Here is a 23,268-nt window from a genome sequence, read left to right as displayed (position 1 = left end):
ACTGTTGGTGGGAGTGTACATTAGTTCAACCACTGTGGAAGACAGTGTGGCAATTCCTCAAGGCCTTAGAAATAGAAATTCCATTTGACCCAGCAATCCCATTACTGAGTATATATCCAAAAGACTATAAGTCGTTCTACTATAAGGACACATGTACACGAATGTTCATTAGAGCACTGTTTACAATAGCAAAGACTTGGAATCAACCCAAATGCCCATTGATGATAGACTGGATTGGAAAAATGTGGCACATATACACCATGGAATATTATGCAGCAATCAGAAATGATGAGTTTGTGTCATTTGTAGGGGCATGGATGAATCTGGAGAACATCATCCTCAGCAAACTGACACAAGAACAGAAAACGAAACACCGCATATTCTCACTCATAGGTGGGTGATGAAAAATGAGAACGCATGGACACAGAGAGAAGAGTACTAAACACTGGGGTCTATTGGGGGGAAATGGGAGGGCCAGTGGGAGGGGGAGGTGGGGAGGGATAGCCTGGGGAGAAATGCCAAATGTGGGTGAAGGGGAGAAAGGAAGCAAAACACACTGCCATGTGTGTACCTATGCAACTGTCTTGCAGGTTCTGCACATGTACCCCCAAACCTAAAATGCAATAAAAATTTAAAAAAAAAAAAAGAAACTTCTGTGAGTTAAAAGAACATGTTCTTGCCCAATGTAAAGAAACTAAGAACTTTGAAAAAAGGTTTGAAGAAATCCTAATGAGAATAGACAACTTAGCGAGGAATATAAGTGAATTAATGGAACTGAAGAATACAATACGGGAACGCCGAGAAGTGTGCACAGGTTTAAACACTTGAATTGTTCAAGCAGAAGAAAGGATATCAGAGGTCAAAGTCCAACTTAATGAAATAAAACGAGAAGACAAGATTAGAGAAAAAAGGATAAAAAGGAATGAGCAAAGTCTCCAAGAAATGTGGAACTATGTAAAAAGACCTAATTTACGTTTGATAGGCGTACCTGAATGCGACGGAGAGAATGAATCCAAGCTGGAAAACATTCTTCAGGATATTATTCAGGAAAATTTTCCTAACCTAGCAAAGCAGGACAATATTCAACCCCAGAAATACAGAGAACACCACAAAGATATTCTTCAAGAAGAGCAACCCCAAGGCACATAATCGTTAGATTCACCAGGGTTGAAACAAAGGAGAAAATACTAAGGGTTGCCAAAGAGAAAGGTCAGGTTACCCACAAAGGCAAGCCTATCAGACTTACAACAGATCTCTCAGCAGAAACTCTACAAGCCAGAAGAGAGTGGGGGCCAATATTCAACATCCTTAAAGAACAGAACTTTCAGCCTAGAATTTCATATCCTGCCAAACTAAGCTTCACAACTGAAGGAAAAATAAAATCTTTTATGAACAAGCAAGTACTCAGAGATTTTATTACCACCAGGCCTGCTTTACAAGAGCTTCTGAAAAAAGCATTACACATAGAAAGAAACAACCAGTTTCTTTCTAAAAATATACCAAAAAGTAAAGAGAATCAACATAAAGAAGAATTTATGTCAACAAATGGATAAAACAGCCAGTTAACATCAAATGGCAGTAATCCTAAATTTAAATCGACTAAATCCCCCAATCAAAAGATACAGCCAAAACCCAACGGTATGCTACATCCAGACCCATTTCACATGCAGGGATACACAAAGACTCAAAACAAAGGGATGGAGAAAGATTTACCAACCAAATGGAGAGCAAAAATAAATAAATAAATAAAAAGCAGGAGATGCAATTCTCATATCTGATAAAATAGATTTTAAAGCAACAAAGATATAGTGGTAAAAGGATCAATGCAACAATAACAGCTAACGATCCTAACACCCAGATACATAGAGACTTAGACTCAATGAGACAGAAAATTAATAAGGATATCAAGGACTTGAATTCAGACCCAGAACAAGTAAACTTAATAAATATTTATAGAGCTCTCCACTTTAAATACACAAAATATACATTCTTGTCAATACCACATCACACCTACTCATAGGTTTAAATGAAATATTGGTTGGCCATTATTAATACCCATATTTTTTAGAATAAAGCAACATTTCTGTTCTCTCTCCCTCTTTTTCTTCCTCTTTCTTCCTCTCCTTCACTCCTTGTTTTTTCTTTCCTTCTCTCAAAAAAAAAAGAAAAAGAAAAAAAGAAATCAACTTGTAGACCTCTAGATCCAGGTCGGCAATGTCTCTCTCATTGCCTGATTTCCTTCCTTCCCTTCTCTCCCTCCCACTCTCCTTTCTTTCCCCCCTCCCTCCCTTCCTCCTTCCCTCCCTTTCTGCCTTCCTCCCTTCCTACAAAAATAAAAATAAAATAAAAAAAGAAAGGTGGCCATCTTCCAGGCTTCCTACCACAATATTCAGCCCCACCAACAGTCCAGGAAACACAAGATAACAAAGTACCACTTTAATTGTTTGTATTAGAAGACTTTGGAAATGATAATGTCCAGGAATTGACAAAGTATTATAAAATACGCTTTGTTAACCACAAATATAAATTGATACAGTGTTTTGGAAAGCAATCTATAAATACACATTAAGCTCCATAAATGTATTCCAGTCTTTTAAATACTGTAATCTTACTCCTTTTTTTTTGAAATGGAGTTTCTCTCTTTTTGCCCAGGCTGGAGTGCAGTGGCACAATCTCAGCTCATCACAACCTCTGCCTCCTGAGTTCAAGCAATTCTCCTGCCTCAGTCTCCAGAGTAGCTGGGATTACAGGCACCCACCACCACACCCATCTAATGTGTGTGTGTGTGTGTGTGTGTGTGTGTGTGTGTGTGTGTTTGGTGTTTTTTTTTTTGTTTTTTTTTGAGATGGAGTTTTGCTCTTGTTACCCAGGCTGGAGTGCAATGGCACAATCTCAGCTCACCGCAACCTTCGCCACCTGGTTTCAGGCAATTCTCCTGCCTCAGCCTCCTGAGTAGCTGGGATTACAGGCACGGACCACCATGCCCAGCTAATTTTTTGTATTTTTAGTAGAGACCGGGTTTCACCATGTTGACCAGGATGGTCTCGATCTCTTGACCTCGTGATCCACCCGCCTCGGCCTCCCAAAGTGCTGGGATTACAGGCATGAGCCACTGCGCCTGGCTAATTTTTGTATTTTTAGTAGAGATGGGGTTTTTCCATATTGGTCAGGCTGGTCCTGAACTCCCGATCTCAGGTGATCCACCCACCTCAGCCTCCCAAAGCGCTGGGATTATAGGCATGAGCCACCAAGCCTGGTTTATAATCCTACTTCTAAGAGTTTATCTTAAGGAAATAAGTATAAAAACAAAAAATCTATATGCAGAGACATGACTATTGCAGTATTATTTATAATAGTAAAAAAATGAGGTAATGGTAAAATACTATCAGAAAGGATCAATTAAATAAACAGATGTTCATCTACTTTATAAATTATATAATTGTTGTTTTTAAGATCATGGTATAACTGTGAAATACTTAGAATTTAATATAAAATTTAAAAATAAAGATATAAAACTTTATGTAAATAATAATTGCTATCAGGTAAAAATATATGTAAGATAAAAGACTAAAACAATTATTCCCAAATGCCATCAATAATTGAATTTGAGTGGTGACATCATAGATGATTTTTGTCTTCTGTTGACACCTTTTGACTTTTTTTTGAATTGTAGTTTTTTAAATTAGAAAAAATTAATTATATAGGAGTTGATTCATTGATGTACAGCTGTGATTACAGGAAACCAAAACCCTCTGAATTATAGGACTCTTTTGCCCAACTATTCTTTCTGTAAATTCAAGTGTTTCTAAGTCTGTTTTGTTTACCTTAAAAATACCACCGCATGTATACATATTATATAGGGCCTCTATAGTTTTCCAAGCATTTTACAGCTACTCTTCAATTTTACTGTCACTACATTCTTTAAGTTATTCTTCCCATTGCAGTCAGAAAATTTAGACTTGGATAGGTTGCTGGCGAGATTGCAAAGCAAATGAAACTCACGTACTGGTGGGGAATCCAAGATGGTACAGCTGCTTTGGAAAACAACTTAGTAGTTTCTTATCAAGTTAAACATGAATTTATCATATGACCCAGCATGCAATCCCATGCCTACAGATTTACCTAAGAGAAATGAACAATCATGTTCACACAAAATATGTATATGCATGTTTCTAGTAACTTTATTCTTAATCACAAGAAAATAGGAAACAACCTAAATGTTCTTCAATTGGTGAATGAATCAACAAACTATGATACCTCCATACAATAGAATACACTTCAAAAATCAAAAAAAAGAACTACTAAAATACGCAGCAACATTAATGAATCTCAAACATTATGCCAAGTAAATGAAGCCACCCTCAAAGGGCTATGTACTATGTGATTCCATTTATATGACATTTTGGAAAAGGTAAAATTACAGTGTCAGAAAACAGATCTGTGGTTCCTAGGGGCTAAGGTTGACTGCAAAAGGGAACAAATAAATTTTTGAGATGACAAAATCATACTGTCTCTTGGTTCTGGTGGTGATTGTATGATTATGTCTTGTCAGAACAGAACTATGCACCATGAAGACTGTGCTTTACTGTATAAAAAGAGATTAAGTGATTTGCCTGAGGCCATTAGACTAGGATGGAACTCTTTCCAATACAGAATATTTCTTGCGCTATATCTCTACTTTCACTGCTGCTATTCATAAAATAGAATTATCTTTTATTAAAGATATGTCAGGCACCAACAAACAGGTTGGGGGAATTTTGGTGAGTCATGATTCCCACAAGGATTACCCTAAAGAAATAACCATTTTAATGGGTTTGAGTGCCTGGTGGAATTAAATTTCAGTAGAGTCTGCTTCCTATCAAGGATCTCTTGTGTTCCTGGAGACAGTGGCCTCTAGTTACAACAGCAACAGAGTGTTTCCTCTGGGAAAAGAAGAAAAGGAAAACTGACATTTTATTGAATTCCTCCTAGAAGGAGCAGAGGATTTGAAGTTCTTATTTATATTATTTCATTTTATCATTTTATTCCCACAATGGCTTTTTTTTTTTTTTTTTTTTTTTTTTTTTTTTTTTGAGATAGGGACTTGCTCTGTTGCCCAGGCTGGAGGGCAGTGGCATGATCATGTCTCACTGCAGCCTTGACCTTCTGGGCTCAAGCGATCCTACCTTGATCCTACCATGTCAGCCTCTAGAGTAGCTGGGACCATAGGCCCTCACCACCATGGCCAGCTAATTAAAAAAAAATTGTGTAGATTCCTCACTATGTTGCCCAGGCTGGACTCAAACTCCTGGGCTCAAGGGATCCTGCCTCAGCCTTCCAAACAAAGTGCTGTGTTTACAGGTGTAAGCCTGGCCTCAGTGTCTGGCTTCAACAGCTTTTCAAACCAAGATATTAATATTTTACATACAGGGAAACTGGAGCTGCTTGGGATTACGTAGTCCAATGAGAGTTAACTTGGCTCCCTCTAGCCTTAGCAGGATCCCAGTTTACTTGGGCATAGGTAATTGACTCATAGACTTGTTTCTAGTACTGAATGGACTAATAGTAAACCTAGAGTCTCTTATTGGCCTTGATTGCCCTCCTTGCCACTAAGTGATCATGTTGCCTATTTCTGCAGACCATTCTCATCCCTGCAGCCCAGTTTCCTCTGGCTTAGTGGTGAGACTTTTGTCCCACTATAATGCCCAGGCTGAAATGTAGTGGCTATTCATAGGTACAATCATGACACCCTACAGTCTCTAACTCCTGGCCTCAAAGGATTCTCCTGTCTCAGCATCCCAAGTAGGTGCAACTACAGGCATGTGCCATCATGCCCAGCTCACAAGAGATATCCTTACATGAGATTTGAAGGACGAAAATGAATCATAAGCCAATTTTTAAAGTGACACACACATTGTCACTTACCTTTGGGCTCACTTGTTGGTCTGTAACAACTCCACCTTCCCTTGAATCCTCCTTCAGCTTCTCTAACTCCTAGGCTAGGTGTGTCTTCAGCTCCATGACTAGAGGCACCAATTTCTCCTGCAGGGTATCCATGCCATCAAGATCAGCATCAGTAAGAACTAACACAGCTTATCCTTGTGGGTTTCAGGACATGCCTGTAGATTCTGGCTTGTCCTTTCTCTCCTGCGCTTTACATACCTTCCTAACTGCCTGTCCCGTAATATCACTTTACAGACTTCTAGACCAGCTTTCACAATTGAGGTCAAACTCCTTTAACAAAGTATTGTGTGTGTATATATATATGTATGTGTGTTAAATATATATCTGGGATATATGTCTAGATATATCTATATTTATATCAATCAATCAGCCATCTCTCTCTCCATCTATATTTTCCAGTAGTCCTGCTTTTCTAATTGAATCTTGACTAAAAAAGCTTCTCATCTGATCTATGACCCACTTTGCTTCCTGTTACTTTTATTTCAAAGTTTGAGAATATTGGTTAGTTTCTCTGATTTAATTCTCTGGTAATTTTGTTGTTTCTTAGAAGGAGCTTTCACTTCAATATTCAATGACTTGTACAGTTGTATTGAATGTACACTTTACTTAGCAGAAACTTCTTTACTTTTCTCATACATGTTATTATCTTTGCTTAGTAAATTAGAAATAACAATCAATCCATGAAGGATTTAGGTGCTGGGGCTTATGCAACTATTTTCTCCAGCTGCCTCCTAGGAAAAAAAAGATTGTCAACCCAAGTCCAATTTTGTCTGTTCTATCTGCATACAAATGTGACTCCATTAACTCTAGCTCTTGGTTTGAAGAAAATTGCTGGGGATAAAAAAAAATTAGGTCACTGGTGCCACTTGCAGCTATGACTAACTAGTGACAAACATCTCCAACCACTGTAGACAAGTAGAAAACTAGATAAAACATAAGAAACAACTTTTCAGACATTAGGTCACAAATAGCTCAGGACTGTGATCCCTGAGAAAAGAGAAACAGATGACGAGAACCTTACAGTCACCCAAGCTTTCTGCCTGCAAGAAGAACCTGGACAATGACACAGGAAAGGAATCCCAAGAGTATATGGCAGTTTTGCTAAGTTGAGAAGACAGGGATGAAAGTTTGAGGAGGACGAGCTGGGTGGAATGTATGAGGCAGAGCACTAGAGGAGAGCTATGCCAACAACAGAGCTCCAGAAATATGCATAGTGACCTCAAGTGTTTGAATATAAGCAGTACATAAATAGGATGAGATTCCAGAAGGCTAGGCAATGAATAAAGATGTAAATTAAGAATTTCCCATAGCTTACACCAGGCTGGGAAGTGTTTGGGTTCTAATAAGACAGAATGAAAAGATCTTGTTTGCACTGGTCATTCAGTAGAGATCCTAGAAATGTCACGTCTTAGTAGTAGAGTTAAGCTAGCCATAGGATAAGACTATTCTAGCTTTGTTCTAAAAGCTTAAAAGTAAGCTCTCAAATGACCAAGCTGATCAGCAAAAAACTTGTCTGTCTGACCAAACAAAATCCAACACTAATTGAGGAAAGTAACAAAATCTTAACACTCAACAGTGTAATATTCACAGTATCTAAAACCCAATTTAAAAATGACTAGGCATGTAAAGAAGCAGGAAAATGTTACCCAGAAGAAAAAATTAGATAATAGAAACCAGAAAACAATGGAGATGATGGGATCAATATATAGGATTTCAAAATAGCTATTATAGGGCCTGGTGCTGTGGCTCACACCTATAATCTCAGCACTTTGGGAGGCCAAGGTGCAAGAATTGCTTGAGGCCAGGAGCTCTAAACCAGTCTGGGCAACATAATGAAATAAAAAAATTAGCTGGACATAGTTACACATGCCTATAGTCCCAGCTACTCAGGAGGCTAAGGCAAGAGGATCACTTGAGTCCAGGAGTTCGAGGTTACAGTGGGCTGTGAATGAACCACTGCACTCCAGCCTAGACTGTACACAGCAGCCTAGACTGCACACAGCAAGACTGTTTCAAAAAAGTAAATAAATAGGACTGGGCATGGTGGTTCATGCCTGTAATCCCAGCACTTTGGGAGGCTGAGAGAGGCAGAGGGACGCAGGTCATCTGAGGTCAGGGGTTCGAAACCAGTGTGGCCAACATGGTGAAACCACTTCTTTACTAAAAATACAAAAATTAGCCAGGCATGGTGGCAGGTGCCTGTAATCCCAGCTACTCAGGAGGCTGAGGCACAAGAATCACTTGAACCCAGGAGGCAGAGGTTGCAGTGAGCCAAGAATGGGCCATGCACTCCAGCCTGGGTGACAGAGTAAGACTCCACCTCAAAAACAGAAAACAAATAAACAAAAAAACCACACACACAACAGATATTATATATGTGTTCAAAGATTTACAGAAAAACATATACATAATGAGTGAAGAAATAGAAGACATGAAAACCAACAAAGTGAACTGCTAGACATGAAAAACAAAATAGGCCGGGCACGGTGGCTCAAACCTGTAATCCCAGCACTTTGGGAGGCCAAGGCAGGTGGATCATGAGGGCAAGAGATCGAGACCATCCTGGTCAACATGGTGAAACCCCGTCTCTACTAAAAATACAAAAAATTAGCTGGGCAGGGTGGTGCATGCCTGTAATCCCAGCTACTCAGGAGGCTGAGGCAGGAGAATTGCCTGAACCCAGGAGGCAGAGGTTGCGGTGAGCCGAGATCATGCCATTGCACTCTAGCCTGGGTAACAAGAGCAAAACTCCGTCTCAAAAAAAAAAAAAAAAAAAAAAAACATTGCACTCCAGCCTGGGTAACAAAAAAAAAAAAAAAGAAAGAAAAACAAAATATCTGAAATTACAAATTTACTGGAAGCTAAAAGAAGATTAGATAGGTTAGGGGAAAAAAAATCACTAAACTTGAATACATGCTGATACTATCCCAACTAGAGTACAGAGAAGAAAAAAAATATTTGATGAACTATAAGACAATTTCAAGCAGTCTAGTGTCCTTATAATTGGAGCCCAAAAAGAGTAGGGATAGAAAAATTATTTAAATAAATAATGGCCAAAAACTTTTCAAATTTGTTGAAAACTATAAGCCCATGTATCCAATACATTCAACAAAGTTCAAGCATGATAATCACAAAGAACCATGAAGGCACATAATATGCAATTGCTGAAAATAACAACAATGAAAAAAATATTAAAAACAGCCAGAAAACCAAAAGATAAAATACAAAAAGACTACCTAAAAGCCCCAGAGAATAACTAAAAGCAGACAAAATGGCATAAGAGAATCAACAGTTGGATGATGAGAACAGAATTGGAGGAGTGTCTCTCTTTTATGGCTTTTTCTTGAAAACAGTCTGCACAGTAGAAAACTCACAGAACCTCCACAATGAATCATTCACAAGGACGAGTATGCAATTCAATGTTGCCAGAAATATGAAGAAAAATAAAAATGAGACCCATACACAATTGATACCAAGTTGATCCAGATGTTAAATTTAGCAGACAAGAATTTTAAAGTAGCTATTATAACTATGCTCAAAAGACATAACGAAAAATATGCTTGTAATAAATGAAAAAATAGAAACTATAAAAGGAACCAAATGGACTGGAATGGTGACGGTGACACATGCCTGCAGCCTCAATTACTCAGGAAGCTGAGGTGGGAGGATCACTTGAGTGAAATGAATTCAAAAATTAATTCATGAAATACATTTTATAAAAATTCATTTGAAATTCCCTTTTCATGAATTTCAAAAATATCAGATTCAACTAAAGGAAGCTGAAAAACAATAAGGAGTTCAAGACCAGCTTGGGCAACATGGTAAGATTCCATCTATAAGAAATTTTTTTTTTCGAGGCAGAGTTCTGCTCTTGTTACCCAGGCTGGAGTGCAATGGCGCGATCTCAGCTCCCCACAACCTCTGCCTCCTGGGTTCAGGCAATTCTCCTGCCTCAGCCTCCTGAGTAGCTGGGATTACAGGCATGCGCCACCATGCCCAGCTAATTTTTGTATTTTTAGTAGAGATGGGGTTTCACCATGTTGGCCAGGATGGTCTCGATCTCTTGACCTCATGATCCACCCGCCTCGGCCTCCCAAAGTGCTGGGATTATTGGTGTGAGCCACCGTACCCGGCTGAAAAATTTTTACATATGAATCAAATGTCAAGGCAGCAACCTGAGTGGAATGGTAGTGGGGTAGTATTCATGTCCAAAGTAAGCTGGGAGGTATCTGGAACAGAGAGTGTCCAGGACAACCATTAGCTTGTGATGTTTATGATTAAGATTCACTAATTTAGCATTGCCAACTCACTTGATGGAGTCATATCCTCTTCATCTGATTTCTTAAGTTCTATCTCAGTTTATGAGCCTCTTAAAATCATTAATCTTCCAAGATCTGATAATTAAACACTGTATGGAATAAACTAGATCATTTTGAAAAAATTATCAAGTCAACATTGCTGCTGTTTAAAAGTCCAACCACAGGTCTTTTCCCCATTGAATCATGTGTTGCTGGCCAGAATAACAAAATCAAGTACAATCTATACTGTGCTTCTAGGGTTTGGGCTTTAACTTTCACATGAAGCCTTGTTAATGATGATGAGGAAAGACCCATGAGCCCAAGGACCCATGAGCCCAGCTTTAAAATATATGAGAGTTATTCCTTTCTGTTGCCTGCATCAGGTTGATAAAGTCCACCAGTTTAAATAGGACCCAGCTCAGCACCTACTGAACTTTGCTTAACTTCCTTTGGAGGTTCTCCAGCCTCAACAGAATGGAAGATGTTGACTAAACAGGCAACAAATTAACAAGTCTTTTAACAGAACTTCCACTTAATTCTGTGACCAAGCATGGTAGATTTGGCAGCAAACACTTAGTGGTATCATGGTAACTAGGAATCAAATACCATAGCAAACCACCTATGAGATACAATCATATATACAAAGAGAACAGAATTGGAGGAATGTCTGGCTTTTATGAATTTCTTTCTTTTTGTTGAAGATATGTTGGGAAACAATAACTAGCTATAAATATATAGATACAGACAGATGACTGTGGAGTTACCAATGGTTATATCCATTTTACTGAGAAAAAAATTCTCAGTTGGACTTTCAAGACAAAAAGTAGATCTAGACGAAGTGTTGAAGGAAGTATTTCATGAATTTCAAAAATGAGATTCAACTAAAGGAAGCTGAAGAACAAGGTGAGATGACTTACTTTAACAACACTCTCTGCACTCCCCCGGAAAAAAGAGAAATCTACAGAGCATATTTAACAAAGGTGTTCATTAATTTTCTGCAGGAAGGAGAAGCCAAGCTAAGGAATAATGATTTCTGTTTGGTTTGCTAGTGAAGCAAGTAGAAGAATCTCTTTGAGGTATATTGTCTAGAAATGTGTTAAGTTTTATTCTTGAAGCTTAATCAAGGCAGTCATAAATGAAAGGACTGATTATGCTGGTGAGGTATTTGCCACAAGATTGGTGGAGTGACTGGATCTCTTCCATGCTATAACCAATCTGATGTTAAGAAATACCTTAATTCAACAGACTTAAAGAGAGCCAAATCAAGAACGAACTGCCATTCACAATTGCTACAAAGAGAATAAAATACCTAGGAATACAACTTACAAGGAATGTAAGGGACCTCTTCAAGGAAAACTACAAACCACTGCTCAACGAAATAAGAGAGGACACAAACAGATGGAGAAACATTCCATGTTCATGGTTAGGAAGAATCAATATTGTGAAAATGGCTATACTGCCCAAAGTAATTTATAGATTCAATGTTATCCCCATCAAGCTACCTATGACCCTCTTCACAGAACTGGAATAAAACACCTTAAACTTTATACAGAACCAAAAGAGAACCTGCATAGCCAAGACAATTCTAAGCAAAAAGAACACAGCGGGAGGCATCACACTACTGGACTTCAAACTATACTACAAGGCAACAGTAATCAAAACAGCATGGTACTGGTATCAAAACAGATATATAGACCAATGGAACAGAACAGAGGCATCGGAGGCAACACAGCATTATCTACAACCATACAATATTTGATAATCCTGACAAAAACAAGCAATGGGGAAAGGATTCTTTGTTTAATAAACGGTGTTGGGAAAACTGGCTAGCCATGTGCAGAAAGCAGAAACTGGACCCCTTCTTGACACCTTACACTAAAATTAACTCCAGATGGATTAAAGACTTAAACATAAGACCTGGCACCATAAAAACCCTAGAGGAAAATCTAGGCAAAACCATTCAGGACGTAGGAGTAGGCAAGGACTTCATGACCAAAACACCAAAAGCATTGGCAACAAAAGCCAAAATAGACAAATGGGACCTAATCAAACTCCACAGCTTCTGCATGGCAAAAGAAACAGTCACTAGAGTGAATTGGCAACCAACAGAATGGGAAAAAATTTTTGCAGTTTACCCATCTGACAAAGGGCTGATATCCAGAATTTACAAAGAACTCAGATTTACAAGAAAGAAACAAACAAGCCCATTCAAAAATGGGCAAAGGATATGAACAGACACTTTACAAAAGAAGACATACATGAGGCCAACAAACATATGAAAAAATGCTCATCATCATTGGTCATTAGAGAAATGCAGATCAAAACTACATTGAGATACCATCTCACACCAGTTAGAATGGCGATCATTAAAAAATCTGGAGACAACAGATGCCAGAGAGGATGTGGAGAAATAGGAACACTTCTACACTGCTGGTGGGAGTGTAAATTAGTTCAACCATTGTGGAAGACAGTGTGGCGATTCCTCAAGGACCTAGAAATAGAAATTCCATTTGACCCAGCAATCCCATTACTGGGTATATATCCAAAGGACTATAAATCGTTCTACTATAAGGACACGTGCACACGAATGTTCATTACAGCACTGTTTACAATAGCAAAGACCTGGAACCAACCCAAATGCGCATCGATGATAGACTGAACTGGGAAAATGTGGCACATATACACCAATGAATATTATGCAGCAATCAAAAATGATGAGTTTGTGTCCTTTGTAGGGACATGGATGAATCTGGAGAACATCATTCTCAGCAAACTGACACAAGAACAGAAAATGAAACACCACATATTCTCACTCATAGGCGGGTGATGAACAATGAGAACACATGAACACAGGGAAGGGAGTACTACACACTGGAGTCTACTGGGGGGAATAGGGGAAGGACAGCGGGGCGGGGAGCTGGGGAGGGATAGCATGGGGAGAAATGCCAAATGTGGGTGAGGAGGCAGAAGGCAGCGAACACACTGACATGTATGTACTTATGCAACTATCTTACATGTTCTGCACATGTACCCCAAAACCTAAAACGCAATAAAAAAAAAAAGAAATACCTTAATTCAAAGGTAAAAATCATGATGGCCATGCAAACAACAATAATATTCGCTGAAAGCTACAAATAATTTATAAATGTAAAATTCATCTGTATTTTTTTTTTTTTTTTTTTGAGACGGAGTTTTTCTCTTGTCACCCAGGCTGGAGTGCAATGGCAACCTCCACCTCCCAGGTTAAAGCAATTCTCTGCTTCAGCCTTCTGAGTAGCTGGGCTTACAGGTGCCTGCCACTATGCTGGCCTAATTTTTGCGTTTTTAGTAGAGAAGGGGTTTCACCATGTTGGCCAGACTGCTCTCAAACTCCTGACCTCATGTGATCTGCCTGCCTCAGCCTCTCAAAGTGCTGGGATTACAGACATGAGCAACTGCACTTGGCCAATCTCTGCATGTTTAATGATTTAATAGGACATAAAATAAATCTTTGCTTTATGTTTCTGATCATTTGATATTGTACCACAGATCACTGGGGCTGTTTTTGTTTTTAATCTTTATTCCTTCTGCTTCTCAGATTGGATAAATTCTATTTTCACATTGGCTTTCTTCTGCTGTCACCAATCTTCTTTCAGCTCATCCCAGAGATTTTTCTTTTCCATTTCAGATGCTATAGCTCTTTAGTTAGAGAACTTTCCATTCATTTTAAAAATAGCTTCTACTTCTCTGATAGTTCCCCAATTTGCTCACTTATTGTCATAATGTTTTAATTTGTCTTTGAATATTTATATACCTGTTTAAATGTACTTTCCTGCTAATTCCAAACCTAGAGACTTGTTTCTATTGACTGCATTCTCTTTTGATTTTGGAAATTATCTTCTGTGTCTTCACATGCCTAATATTTTTTAATATAATCTGTCATTGTGAATAATACATTTCACAGTCTCTAGATTCCTCTGTTCTAAGATTTCCCTACCCTAATCTTTCAGATATTCTTTCAACCCCTAACTCTATTCTCTGACACCTCAAATCAAAAACGTTGGACCTTTTTGTTTGTCTTCTATTTGCCCTGTGCTGTGTGGTATAAGTATTGTCCTCAGAGGAATATCCTTGTAAGCTTGATTCTTACCCAGTGACTAGTTGCATTAATTACTAGAAACTTCCTCAGTTTCTTTCTGCTTTCGACCACTTTCTTCTGCCTTCAAATAATTGTGTGTGTGTGTGTGTGTGTGTATTGTCCAGAGTTTATCACTGTTAACTGAAAAAGGCATAGTCAGATAAGGTACATTTTATTACTGGACTCAGAATTCCCCTTCAAGAATACACACTCAAATAAAGCTTTTTGGGTTATTCACATGTACTCCAAAGTTTGAGAGCTGCTGTCTTAGATTAAACTTCCATGCTTAACTTTATCTTTTGAGAACTCATCTTCCTCACTACAAAGAAAAATTTAAACTCTTCAGTTACATTAATCACACTCCCTTAAAGCTAAAAGTAAAGTCATATAAACTTGGCAACCAAACTCTTTCCCACAGTGTTTTCCTTATTACTACATTTCCCCAAAAGGATTGGAAACTATTTGTTGAAAATTAGAGAAACATTGTAATAAAGTAGAAATAATATAGTGTGGCCCATAACAAATAGTTGTTAGGTTTAAAATATGACAATGCTTAAGGCAAAAATTTAATAATACCAGAAGTACCCTAGAAAACTCATAAAATGATAACAACATTTGAGTTTATACTTTGATAGAGTAATTTGTGTGCACATTAAAGTTTGACATCTATGGAGCTAGGCAAGGGAGTAATACAAAGAAACTCCCCAAGCAGATGAGTAGATAACTATAAAATTCCAAGATGTTGAAGGGAGGATAGGCAGAGAATTCTTTAAAGGTCTGTTTATTTAGGCAATGACTCCTCTTGTGTTTTGGAATATGACATGTTGACAATCAAAACTTAGTTCTGCTACTTACTAGCCATGTAATCTCAGCAATTTACTTAACCTTTCTGAGTTTTGGTTTCCACATCTATAAAAATTGGGAAAATATTACTTTTCTTGTAATATGAATGCCAAAATGCCTGGAATATATCTTTCCAGAAGGAAGGGTCCAGCCAAGACTATTCCTTTATCTAAGAGTGTTCCCCAAGCTTTGTTCTCAAAAGGCCAAAGCTAATGCATTTCTTACTATTGGTCTGGAATTCTATGTTCTCCTAAGACATAATTTGTAAAGGGGGCAAGATTTTAATGAATAACTTCAATTAAGCACAAGGTAACCTCTTAAAAATGTATGCTATAATTCCCTCCTTATACCCTCAAACGAGTGTATCTTCATCAATAATTTATAAGAGTCTTAGGTAAGAAAAATAACCATTTAATAATGGCAGTTACATCCTAGAAAGGGCTCAAAGTGGGATTATAGATTGTCTAACTCTGGTATGTACCACTGCTCTGGAAGCAATTGTATATGGAAATCCACAATTTTCATATACAGTGAGGGTACGATGATGGAAAACAATCTTGTGTGTCATTTGGGTGATGGGAAGCAGGGCTATAAAATTTAACTTATGCAACCTAATAAAAATTAACTTTCCATATCACAGACTAGAGAAAGTTTGTGGAGACTATTGAGGGAGAAGTGAAGCCCTCCCAATGCTCCACACTTTTGTGCTATCCCTGGAAACAATGTAAGCCAGAAAACAATGGGACAACATCTTCAAAGTGCTGGGGGGAAAAACCCAAAATCATTGCAAACATATAATTCTATACCTAATAAAAATATCTTTGGAAAATGAGAATGAAATAAAGAGAGGCAAAGCTGAAAGAATTAATCACCACCAGATAGGTACTACAGGAAATGTTGAAAAGAAATTCTTTGTAAGGAAAATAATACCAGATGGAAATATGGACCTATGCAAAGGAGTGAAGAGCACCAGAAATAGTAACTATGTGAGAAATATAAAATACTTTTTTTTCATATTTACATATCTTTAAAAGATTACTGACCGTGTAAAACAAAAATGATAAACATTTATTGTGGATATATTTACAAGTAAAATATTTGACAATAGCACAAAAACCAGAAGAGAAAAAAATAGAAGTGTGCAGTTGTAAGGGTCGTCTATTATGTATGATGTGTTATAATATAATTTGAAAGTAGACTATGATGTCAAATTAAATCTCAAAGCAACCACTAAAATAATACATGAAAATATTTTGTTAATATGCAAAAAAGGAGACATAATGAAATTGTAGGAAACAATCCCCCAAAAAGGTATAAGAGAGAAAAAGGAAAACTTAGTTGAAGTCTCAAATAGAACACAAACAGCAAGATAGTATTGATGATACTCAACAGTATCAATAACCATATTAAATGAAACTGGTCTAAATAATCAGAAAAAATAAGACTGCAGAACATGGAATATTAGCAGAGATAAAAAGAGATCATTTCATAATGATAAAATATTGAATTCAAGAGGACATAACAATCCAAAATATTTATGAAACCAGTAACGGAGCTTCAAAATACATGAAGCAAAAGCTGACAGAACTATAAGGAGAATAGTGAAACTTACAATGATAGTTGAAGATTTCAACACATCTCTCTCAATAAGTAGACACAATAACAATAAGCACATGGAAGCATTGAATAACACGATGAAACAAGTTGACTGAATTGACATTTATACACACTACACTCAACAACAGCAGGGCAAGCATTATTTTCAAATGTGCATATACATCCACGAAGACAGATCATTTTCTGGGCCATTAAACAAGCTTCAATAAATATAAAAGGATTCCAGTCATACTAAGTACCTTGATCACATCAGAATCAAATTAGTAACCAATAGCAGCAAGATCTCTAGAAAAATCCCCATTTAGAAATTAAAGAACATAAGTCTCTATAGCTCAAGAGTCAAAGAAGTCATGAAAAGGGAAATTAGAAAATTTTTTAACTGATTTGAAAATGAAAATGAAAACATAACCTATAAAAATGCAGGGGATGCAGATAAAGTAGTGCTTAGAGGGAAATTCAGAGTACTAAAATGCCTTTTTAGAAAAGAAGAAAGATCTCTATGTGAACTAAATTGTGGCTTCCAGAAAGATAGGTCCACATCCTAATCACTAGAACCTTTGAATATTACCTTATTTGGAAAAAGTGTGTTTGCAGATATAATTAAGAATCTTGAGATGAGATCACCCTGGATTATCTGAGTGAAGCTTCAGTGCCATCACAAGCATCTTTATAAGAGATAGACAAAGAAAGCACATACAAAGGAGAAGTCCAGGTGGAAATGGAGACAGATTAATGTGTTACAAGCTAATGAATGCCAAAAGCACCCAGAAGCTGGAAGAAGCAAGGAACAGAAACTCCCCAGAGCCTCTGGAGAGAGTACAACCTGCGGACATCTTGATTTCAGACTTCTGGCTCCCATAACTGTGAGAGAATACATTTCTGGCCTTTTAAGCCTCTGAGTTTGTGGTAATTTGTTATAAGAGCCACAGGATACTAGTACTAGTCTCAAATCCATGATTTCAGCTTCTATGTTAAGAAACTAGAAAAAGAAGAGCAAATTAAACACAATGTTAGCAGAATAAGAGAAATAAAAATGAGACCAGAAATCGTTGAAATGGAAAACAGAAAAACAATATAGAAAATCAAGCTGGGCACAGTAATTCACGCCTGTAATTCCAGTGCTTTAGGAGGCTGAAGTGGGAGGATTGCTTGAGGCTAGAAGTTTGAGACCAGCCTGGGCAACATAATAAAACCTGTCTCCACCAAAAAAAAAAAATTAAACTGTACATGGTGGTATGCACCTGTAGTCCCACCATTCGGGAGGCTGGGGCGTGAGAATCTCTTGAGCCTAGTAGGTCAAGGCTGCAGTGAGTTATTATCTGGCCACTGTACTCCAGCCTGGGTTACAAAGCAAGACTATGTCTCAACAAACAAACAAAAGGAAAACTCTCTCTCTCACTTTCCCAGTTATACTTTAATAAAGCTGTACAAAATGAAAAAAAAACGTGAAAAGTTTAGAGTAGCTAAAAAGTAGGTTGTGAGGGGGTAGGTAGGGAAGCAGGAAGAAATTAGTTTGGAGATATAGGTTGTACTCTGTCCTGTGGACAGGATTGTGTATTAGACTGGGAAAACCTAGAGTAGGAATAAGAGCTAGATGATGAGGTAGTAGATGGTGGATGGCCTCGGTTGAGGCAATGAATGGAGAGAAGAACTGGTTAGGAAGAAGTGGGGCTGGATTTGGGAAACACCTAAGATGTGGAATGGAAATGACTTTACCAGTTGGATGAGGGAGAGGAAAAGGTTGATATCGAGGTATTTGGTTTCAGAGCAGCTATTGAATTATGTCCCCCTAAAATTCAGATGTTGAATCCCTAACCTCCAATGTTACTCTCTCTGGAGATAGGATCTTTAGAAGGTATCTTAGTCCATTTGTGATGATATAAAAGAATACCTGAGACTGGGTAGTTTAAAAACAGCAGAAATTTATTTCTCACAGTTCTGTAGGCTTAGAAGTCCAAGATCAAGATACTGGTCCTCCAGAGGATGCAACAAGATGAGGAACACTGTGTCCTCACATGGGAGAAGTTCAAGACAGCAAGCTAGCCAAATGTTTCATGAAGCCTCTTTTACAAGGTCCTTAATCTCATTAAGGAAGGAGGATCCCTCATGACCTAATCACATCTTAAAGGCTCCACCTCTTAATACCATCGCATTGGCAACACCAGAATTTTGAATGGTACACATTCAAACCATAGCAGAAGGTTATTAAGGTTAACAGAAGTCACAATTTTGGGGCCCTAATCTGTTAGGATTGTGGCTTATAAAAAATCTCTCTCTCTCTCTCTCTCTCTCTCTCTCTCTCTCTCTCTCTCTCTCTCTCTCTCTCTGTTATGTGAAGACATGTCGAGAAGGCATCTCTCTACAAGCCAGTAAGAGACCCCTCACTAGCAAATAAATCCTGCTAGACTTTGATACTGGAGTTTGCCGCCTCCAGAACTGTACGAAAACAAATTTTTATTGTGTAAGCCACCCAGTCTGTGGTATTTTGTTATGGCAGATGGAACTGACTAGCACAGGAGCTTGGAGTAGGGTGGTGGGAATGGGGAGATGTTCATGCCATTCACCTAGATCAAGAACACAGGACAAGAAGCAAGTTGGGACAGTGTAAGTTCAGATTCGGATATGTTAGGTTTGGTAGACATTCACATGAGGAGTTAAACAACAGAAAATATAGATTGGAAGCTCTGAAGAGAGGTTAGCTAGAGATATGGATTTAGGAGCCATCAACAACAGGGGGCAGCTGAAGCCATGGGGACGGGTATACAGTGCAGGATGGGAGTTCGACCCGGGTCTCTGAGAAATGTCCAGAGATGGAGGAAGAGAACCATGATAGAATGGTGACTCTGCAGCCAATGAGAGAATTTTAGAGAAGGGGTGATTAACATTATCAAATGCCTCAGAGCACCGGGCACATTTCTAGGAACATGTCTAAGTGTTTTGAAATGGCCCTTAAAATCAAGGAGCTGGCTGAGCACGATGGCTCATGCCTGTAATCTCTGCACTTTGGGAGACCGAGCAGGTAGGATTGCCTGAGCCTAGGAGCTTGAGGTGGCCGTGAGCTATTATTATACCATTATACTCTGGCCTGGGCAACAGAGAGAGACCCTGTCTTGGGGAAACCTCCCCACCCCCCCCAAAAAAACCAAAAAAACAGAAAATAAGGAGTTTACAGTCTACCTAAACACAGACATACACACAAACACATGGCAATTAGAAATCATTCATTTAAGATTAATTGCTTATTAATGTAACAGAATAGTGTAATAGAGACTCATCCATTTATTCTGCACATGTATATTGAGCGCTCACTCAATATAAATGTCCGGCATTTAGTTGTTCGAAGAGGCAACTGGGTTTTTTAAGAGAAGGATATGACTTAGTTGTTGGGCTGGAAAGAATGATATTCTGGCTAAGTGTAAAAAAACAAAAGCAGAGTAACATAGGCATATTGACTGGGATGAGTTTGGGAAGATGGAGAGGATCTCTGATTTTGGCCAGAGTCCAAAGAAGCGGGAATAATTTGGGGAAAAGCCTGCCTGAGTGAGTTGGTGCCATAGATTGGAGAGCTGGAAGACACCCACCAAGTGTAGCTAGTCTCAGAAGTTTTCTTGCTCCAATATTTTCTAGGGATTATGCTCCTACTGCTCCAACACAAGGCTGAACCCCCTTGTGTCAGGCTGTCAAGCTAACAGGGCCACTGCCTCCTCCAGAAAGGACATGCAGAAAGTGCAGGCTACTCCATTGGCCACCAAATATGAGTTCAAATGCCCTCCGACTTGGACAGGACATTCTCATAAGGAGATTCTGAGGCAAAGCATAATTAAAAGAGGACTGTAGGCATAAGAGCAGCTTCCAAGCCCTGATCTACACCTGGGTTCTTTCAAATAGCTGGTGCAAGGAGATTGGGTGATCCAAAGAGTCAATTATAACTTATATTGGCTTTGGGTGGACCGATAGACAGCCTGACATATGGTCGCGTGGATACTTAGAATGAGCTACTGCGTGGAGGATGTACTACCAGTCTCTGTCCACTAGCAGTTTTCCCTGGCCAGGATTTAGTAGCAAAGCTTCCCTGAACAGCTAAGGCCGTAGTTCTCCAGACGGCCGCCGGAAGAGGGCGCTGTGGATCGCCCCGGTCTGCAACCTTCAGCCCACAAGCACTGGGCGGCGAGGAGGAATCCAGCCTCGGACAAGTCCCCAAAAACCTTAGGCCTCGGACACTCCCGCTCCAGCTTTTCCCCACCCCCAACCCACTGACCTGGGATCGGTACCGCGGCCACCGGAAACTGCCTGGGACAAGTGTTGTGGGTGTGGGGGAGACAGGCTAGGGCGGGAGGTTGCAGGGGAGGAAAAGAGGAAAGGAGAGAAGGACCCCCAGCGCTGCTGGAGAGCCCGCGGGAAACGCGAACACCCAAGGCCCACGGGCTCACACTGTTGGAACTTTCGATTTGTTGGGGAATGGGGGTCAGAAAGAGCTATAGGTTTCGACCACCCAAAGCTGAATGAGGTTGCACAAGTCCTGGGGGGAAAACACCCGCGCCACCCACTAGGATCATACCAGAGTGTGTCCTTTAAATCTCAGGAGCAGCTGCGAAACTGCCTCAGAGCCTCAGGCGCCCTAGAGCGCCCCCGAGTGTGTCCCCGCCCCTTCCGACTGGAGAGTCTGGCTGATTCGCCGCGGAGCGCGGCGGCGCGGACCTCGCAGGGCCAGCTGGCTGCTTCAGGCCCGTGCCCCCACCTCCCGTCTCCGTCTCGGTTTCTCCGCAGTTCAAAGGGGGCTGCTGAGCTCGCGTTATTCTTTGCTTTGTAACCCGCTCCCCGGAGCCCCTCCTACCCAGGCTCCTTCCCGCCAGAGGGGGCCTCTGGACTCGGTGGAGAAGGCAGGAGCTCTAAATACAAACACTTAAGACGAGTTGAATCTTGGCTTGAACTGCATGACATAAAAATAGGCAAGTTTGGAGACCAAAGGTGTTAACTTCTAGTTGGGCTTGACCCGACAGAAAAGCAGATTCTTCAACGCCAAAGTCCTAAGGACCGGACTTTCTTCGACGAACTCGCCCTCATGGGCGCGCCCTCGCGTCCCATTCCTACCTCAGAGCACGCCTGTGCGAGAAGGGAGGCGCAGAAGCCACGCTCCGATGTCTCTGCGCCCCACTTCCAGCCTGCCCACAGGCCACGACTTGAGAAAAGCGTTCCCAAAAGGAATATCCCCTCAAGACCCAAGATGGTCAAGTCGAGAGAGGGAGCAGTCGAGGCACCTTTCTTCCACTGCGTCTGTGAAAGCCGCCTGTCTGCACGCCCCGAGCTCCCGCGGTCCCTCCGAGGCTTTCAGTTCTGGTGCCTGGGAAAGCAGCGCAGAGGCCCTGCGAGACCCCTCCAGAAAGAGGAAGCCCGAGGCACGCCTCCTATCTTGGGGTTGCAGAGCAGCGCCCCCAAGCGTCCAGTAGCGCTCCTGCCTTCCTCTCCCTGCATCTGGTTGCCTCGACTGCACTTGCGAGCCCAGTTCAGCCCGGCCTAGAAGTCTGTGCCTGGCGTGGGAGACCCGCGGGAGCAGCTGAGGGGCCCAGGTGCTTCTTGTCAAAGGTCAAAGGCCTAGATTAACAGTTTCTACATATTAAAAATACGGAATCAGAGGGAATAACTCCTTTTGTTAGCGACTTCTGTGATCCACAAACTCAGGCACGTGATCTCATCCTGAATTGTTTGGATCCCTAGCACAAACAAGGCCAGTACACAGGACAGGGTGTGACCATTTTTACAGCTCAGGAAACAGGTGCTCGCTAGGAGGCTATGTTTTCTTCGCATTTTTCGAGGCACTGGGGGACTCAAAGATAGATAAAACAGGGGCTCACCCTCAAGGAGAGGAGCCAGAAAACACACACTGGTTTACTCTGGCTGTGATGGTAGTGACTCCAGGGTGTGGCGGGAGCCCACAAGAGCGGGACTGCACAGCTGGAAAGTGGCAAAGCCAAGGTTCAAACCTAGGACTTCTGACTTTACTCAAGGGCTCCTCTCACGACCTTAGAATGCTGGGAGATTAGGAATTGGTGCCGAAACCCACACACAAACCTCCATTACAACCCTCTCTGTCTCATTGGACCCTGCAGTAACATCTATCTGAAAGTAACTACATATTATTTGGGTGATTTATTGTGAATGTGTAAACTCCGTGTGAGTAGGAGTTGGATCTAGATTAAGGATGAATTTTCAGGCCTAGCACATTCCCTGGCACAGAGCCCGAGCTAAATAAATAGTGTTGAGCGAATCATAAGTTGCGAAAAAACTCGGAGAAAAATAACACTACCAGGAGACAGAGTCGCTCGGGCCTCAGAGAAGGACTGCAAAGGGAGTTAAGAAAAATCAGTTGCGGGGTGGGGCGGTGAGACAGGTGGTTCCTCTTCACAGTTCCACCAAGTCCAAGCTACAGACCCCGAATTAGCCTTCTGTATG

At 40.2% G+C, this 23,268-nt stretch overlaps 1 long non-coding RNA gene across 1 annotated transcript; it reads right to left on the bottom strand.

The window, feature by feature from the left end:
• Positions 1-3,543: 3,543 nt before the first annotated feature.
• LOC144577561 (uncharacterized) lies at positions 3,544-21,455 on the bottom strand. The gene is made up of 3 exons (XR_013521715.1): positions 21,377-21,455; positions 5,905-6,021; positions 3,544-4,922 (listed from the first exon to the last, which is right to left on the bottom strand). It is a non-coding gene; the product is annotated as an uncharacterized LOC144577561 (long non-coding RNA).
• Between the last annotated feature and the right edge of the window lie 1,813 nt (positions 21,456-23,268).

Source organism: Callithrix jacchus, chromosome 8 (genome assembly GCF_049354715.1).
Source record: "Callithrix jacchus isolate 240 chromosome 8, calJac240_pri, whole genome shotgun sequence".
Taxonomy (NCBI): domain Eukaryota; kingdom Metazoa; phylum Chordata; class Mammalia; order Primates; family Cebidae; genus Callithrix; species Callithrix jacchus.
Note: the sequence above shows the minus strand (reverse complement) of the source record. Positions and strands in the feature narration are given on the sequence as shown.